Raw genomic sequence first — 6,066 nt, 5'->3', positions numbered from 1 at the left:
TGCTGGCTGAAAGTGAAAAATCAGTACTCTCCATGGATATGGGTAAAGGGGAGGCTCCTCTACAGGACCAGAAAAATTCATCCTGTCATTCATGTTAGTGGTTTTGCTATCTTTCCTTGCAGAATGACTTGGCTGTATAAAATTGGTAGCTTCTTTCCTATTGATCTTTTAACCTAATCAGGTAAATAGGGAAAAGGGATATAAAGAGTATGAAATATAACTTACTACATTAATTTATGTTTGAATTTTGTCATGGGAGTAAATAGGAGGTCAGCAAGAGCCAGGAGGGGAACTCTGCCCCAGGGAGTCCGCTCAAACACCAAATAGGCCCAGCAGTAGAAAGGCAGGGGGAGGAACAGAGAGAAGAGTATTTACCCAGGGACCAGCCCAGCCAGGAGGAAGGGGTTCCAGGAAAGCAGGAATGGAGACAAGTTAGAAGTAAAGCTAGGGAAGAAGAAGAGTGTCGGGGCTGAATATGCACAGTGAGTAGGGCAGGTGGTTCAGGATAAAGGCATGACTGACTCCATGTGCTGGTGGCTGCGTGGGGGTGTGCACAGGCCCATGGACTGGGTTTCTTGGTCTTTGAGGCTACACCCTTCAGTACTTGTACAGTGACTCACCCCTAGAAGCTGTGGTTGCTGAGACTCCAGCTACTGACAGGATAACTCAGATGAGAATTTTTTAATATCTAAAAGACACTTGATGATTCTGAAACAGTTATTTTGCAACTAAAGATGAGTAGGGCTGGGTGGTGCCTGTGGCTCAGTGGGCAGGGCACCAGCCCCATATACTGAGGATGGCGGGTTCAGACACAGCCCAGAATAGCCAGGCATTGTGACAGGCACCTTTGGCCCAGGTACTTGGGAGGCTGAGGCAAGGGAATTGCCTAAGCCCGGGAGTTGGAGGTTGCTGTGAGCTGTGTGATGCCACGGCACTCTACCGTGGGCAATAAATGTCTCTATCAAAAAAATATGAGTGGGGCTGAGTGCAAGTGGCTCACATGTATAATCCCAGCACTTTGGAAGTCCAAGGCAGGAGGGTCACTTGAGCACAAAGGTTCAAGACCAGCCTGGGTGACATAATGAGACACCATCTCTACGAAAAACAAAACAAAACATTAAGCTGGGTATGGTGGTCATGTCTGTAATCCTAGCACTTTGGGAGTCTGAGGCAAGTGGATTGCTTGAGCTCAGGAGTTAGAGACCAGGCTGAGCAAGAGTGAGATCCTGTCTCTATTAAAAATAAAAAAAACTAGCCAAATAAATAAAGAACCCTTTAAATTAAAGCCATTAGTCTCTGTGGGCTTTGGGCTTAAAGCTTCAGCAGTCTTTGACAAGCATTTGCAGGTTTTCTTTTTATGTATTTGATAAACTAATTGAGAATCCATAATGCAAAGAAATGCAAGAAAATGCGGAAAGAATGCAAGAAAATGTCCTTACTATAAAACTGGTAGTTCTCAATTTGGACACACAGTAGAAGCCCCTGAGGAGGTTTATAAAACTGATACCCAGGCTCGCTAAAATCTAATCTCTGGGATGGACCCCAAGCAACAATATTTCTTAAATCTCCTGGGTGATTCCAATACGCAGCCACGGTTGAAAACCACTCTAAAAGAACTCAGTGCCAAGTTTGGAAGACAACTCTCAAGAGCCAGGTTACTCCTGATAATCTCTGTTGAGTTTTGGGAAAAAGTGTTTGGGTGGTATTGAGAATGAGAAAACAACACTACAAAATAAAGGCCTCAGAAGTGGCCCCAGAAGCAAGTTTTTCTCTGACCTTCTTCTGCCTTCCCATCTTTGCCTCATTTTCCCTAAAGCTACCTATAGAAACCCTTTTCCCCAAAGGCAGCCTTCAAACCTAAAGCATTACTCTAACTTTTCCCCTACTCCCTACCTTTCTGTGGAAAATTTCGCCATAAAGAAATATGGGCCAGATGTGGTGGCTCATGCCTATAATCTTAGCACTCTGGCAGGCCAAGGCAAGAGGATGGCTTGAGCTCAGGAAATGGAGGCCAGTCCAAGCAAAAGTGAGACCTTGTCTCTACTAAAAATAGAAGAATTAGGCTGGTCCCTGCTACTCAGGAGGCTGAGGCAGGAGGATTGCTTGAGCCCAGGAGTCTGAGACTGCAGTGAGCTATGATGATGTTTCTGCATGTCAGTGACAGGAATAAGAAGACCCTGTCTAAAAAAAGAAATATGAGGCTGGATGCACTGGCTCATGCCTATAATTGTAACACTCTGGGAGGCCGAGGTGGGTGGATTGCCTATGCGCAGGAGTTTGAGACCAGCCTGAGCAAGAGTGAGACCCCGTCTCTGAAAATAGCCAGGTGTTTGGCAGGTGCCTGTAGTCCCAACTACTTGGGAGGCTGAGGCAAGAGGATTGCTGGAGCCCAAGAGTTTGAGGTTGCTATGAGCTTTGATACCATGGCACTCTACTCAGGGTGATAGAGTGAGATTCTGTCTCAAAAAAAAGAAATACGACCTACCTAGTTTGATTGCAAGTCATAAGACCCCCCATTCCAAAGAGGGCCCAACACCTAGGAGGAAGGAATGCCTGCTCAGGGAGGCCACAAAGAATCTAAATCTAGATAGACAGGCCTTGCTGACTTTCCCCAGTCTAGTAGTATTGATCATTCTGTTTTTGTCTGACCATACTTCTACAGGCTGTCCATATTTTGTTAAACCTAAGCATAAAAACAGACAATTCCCCAGTATCTTTGGATCTTTATTCTGAAGGTTCCCATGACATAAAACTATGATCAAATAAATTTGTATACCTTTTTTTCTTCTTAATCTGCCTCTTGTCAGTGATTTCCAATGAAACCTCAGAGAGGGAAAGGAAAATTTTCCCTTGAAATGGTGGCAGAGGTCAGGGATGGTATGGACATGGGGGTAGGGAGGAGGACCACAGCTACAGCACAACGTTCAAAGTGGAGAAAGTTTCCATAGTACACAGTAGGTGGGGGAGGAGGTTGGCATGTTTTGTTTACCAGATTCTACATCTCCCCCAATATGCTGATTTCTCAAAAACAGGGCCTGTGTCTACTCTCTCTCTTTTCCCACTTCAGTGTAAAGAAAATGGAGGGCAGGAAAGGTGAGCCGTGGGGAGTGGGCTGTAATAGTTCCGAGTACAGAGGGTGGATGAAATCAGGGGGCAGAGACTAAAACTTGTCCCCAGCCCTGGCTACCCTCTATCCATTCTGGGTTGCTAATGCCCTATGGGGCAAGCAGAAAGGTGCGTATTTGTGACTTTGTGTTTGGGAAAGGAGTGAAAGGAAAAGTTGATTTTCTCTACTTTAACCCTCCAGCTCCTTTCTAAATTTAAAGTAGAAGAGTTTAGTAAGATGACTGAGGTGGCTCACACCTATAATCCTAGCACTCTGGGAGGCCAGGGCAGATAGGTTGCTTGAGCTCCAGAGTTCAAGATCAGCCTGAGCAAGAGCAAGATCCTATCTCTACCAAAAATAGAAAAAGCTAGCTGGGCATGGTGGTATATGGCTGTAGTCCCAGCTACTCAGGAGGCTGAAGCAAGTGGATGTCTTGAGCCCAGGAGTCTGAGGTTGCTGTGAACTAGGATGCCATGGTACTCTACTGAGGGTGACAAAGTAAGACTCTGCCAAAAAAAAAAAAAAAAAAAAAAATGGACTAGTCCTTCATGACTGTTGGCCTGAACAACTAGCTGCATATGGATCTTGTAATAAAGAAGAGCAGAAAAGGATGGGGTAGTAGAAGGTTTCAATGTGCATTGTAACAAGAGATACCATGAATAAACTAGAGGTATGCCTAAGTATTAATTGGGCTGCATCAAAACAATGCTAAGGAAAAAAACTTCAGATGACAGATTTAATAGGATCCAATTTATATAAATTTGTCAGATGGGCAAACAGTATTTTTTTTTTTTTTTTTTTGTAGAGACAGAGTTTCACTTTATGGCCCTCGGTAGAGTGCCGTGGCATCACACAGCTCTCAACAACCTCCAACTCCTGGGCTTAAGCGATTCTCTTGCCTCAGCCTCCCGAGTAGCTGGAACTACAGGCACCCACCACAACACCCGGCTATTTTTTTGTTGCAGTTCGGCGAGGGCCGGGTTTGAACCCACCACCCTCGGTATATGGGGCCAGCACCTTACCGACTGAGCCACAGGTGCCGCCCGGCAAACAGTATTTTTAGGGGTCTGTGCCCAGGTGGTAGAAGTGCAAAGACGGGTATGGAATGATTAACAGTGTCCCAGGTTTAAGCCCTGCTCCGGAAACCTCACACTTTAAAACATCCCATTGCTCAGACTAGACCCTGATCAAGTTAAACCAGAATCTATGGGAATGCATCCAGGCGTCAGTCTTTTTTAAAGCTCCCTAGAGGGTTCTGGTAGGTATGTGGGGCAAGATGGAAAACCACTGCTTAAATTGAGAAATAATTGTGAAATCTTTGAGAAGCAGAAGGAATTTTCCCCTTTTATACACAAGCCTTGGTCCATCTCTGTTTTGGAGTTAGTTAAGAGACACCCATGCCCTAATTTCCATGATGTTCAGCCAGGAAATGTGAATAAATTCCCAAGAGGCAGCTGAGTCCCGTATCAGTTTATACTAAAAGCAACTCCTTGGAGAAATGGCTGATTGCAGGCTTCAGGAAGGAAATGTATAAGATGAGCCTGTAACATCTTGTCACACCAGATTATCAAGCAAGCTCTCAAAGACCACTGAAGGTTTATACAGAGGGTAGATTCAGGAGATAATTTGAAGAGGCTCACTCTTACTTGTCAGAGAGGGGACACTTTGAGCATCACTAAGAATAATTACAATGAGTTAAAACACATCAGATTTATTTATTTACTTATTTTTTAGAGACAAAGTCTCACTTTGTCGCCCTCGGTCACAGCTCACAGCAACCTCCTACTCCTGGGCTTACAGCCTCCCAGGTAGCTGGGACTACAGGAATCCACCACAATGCCCAGTTAATTTTTGTTGCAGTTTCTCCAGGACCGGGTTCGAACCTGCCACCCTCGGTATATGGGGCCGGCGCCCTACTCACTGAACCACAGGCGCTACCCCACATCAGATATATTTAAATATACGAGTTCCTAGTGATCCTTAAAAAAGAAACTCTTTGCATAATGCTAAGGAAACAGCTCATTTTGAAATCCAGTTAAGTAAAAAAAAAAAGGCATTTATCCTGCTTTTGTTACTTGAAGGTAACCAAAGAATTGATGATAGAAGTTTCTCATTATTGAAAGTACTCATTCATGTCCAGGTACAGTGATAATTACAGTAGGAGTTGCCCATGGGCAATCAGCAGGAGAGGCCTGAGTCCTCGAAAATGCCTCTCTGATTCTGTCCGTAGGGCAGCTCCTTCTGCAGAGCTTTGTATAGTAGACGATGCCTTCCATTGCGGTCGCTTCATCCAGCAGAATGTGCTGGTCCCACTCCTACTCTAAATGGTCCCCCAGCACAGACTGACTCAGTCAAATATCTTGATCCAACCATCTCACTTTTTTTTCTGGCAAAAATGTTCTGTTGAAACCTTTTTTTTTTCTTTCGAGACAGAGTCTCAGTCTGTTGCCCTGGATAGAGAGCCATGATGTCATCCTAGCTCACAGCAACTTCCAACTCTTGAGCTCAAGTGATCTTCTTGCCTCAGCCTCCTGAGTAGCTGGGACTATAGGCGTCTACCACAATATCCAGCTAGCTTTTCTATTTTTAGTAGAAATAGGGTCTCAGTGTTTCTCAGGCTCGGTCATGAACTCCTGAGCTCAAGCGATACACCCACTTCAGCCTCTGGGAGTGCTGGGGTTATAGACATGAGCCACTGTGTCCAGCTCCTACCTTCTAACTTTATGGGGGAAAAAAGAGTTACAGAAGGATAACATTATAAGACTCAAAGCTGAGGCTGGGTGTGGTGGCTCAAGCCTGTAATCCTAGCACTGTGGGAGGCTGAAGCAAGTGGATTGCTTGAGCTTACAGAGTTCAAGACCAGCCTGAGCCAGAGCGAGACCTTGTCTCTAAAAAACAATAGCGGCAAAAAAAAAACAACAAAAAAAAACAATAGCTGGGCATTGTGGCAGCACTTGAAG

Source organism: Nycticebus coucang, chromosome 3 (assembly GCF_027406575.1).
Source record: "Nycticebus coucang isolate mNycCou1 chromosome 3, mNycCou1.pri, whole genome shotgun sequence".
Classification (NCBI taxonomy): domain Eukaryota; kingdom Metazoa; phylum Chordata; class Mammalia; order Primates; family Lorisidae; genus Nycticebus; species Nycticebus coucang.
The sequence above is the reverse complement of the archived record's forward strand: the minus strand, read 5'-3'. Positions refer to the sequence as shown.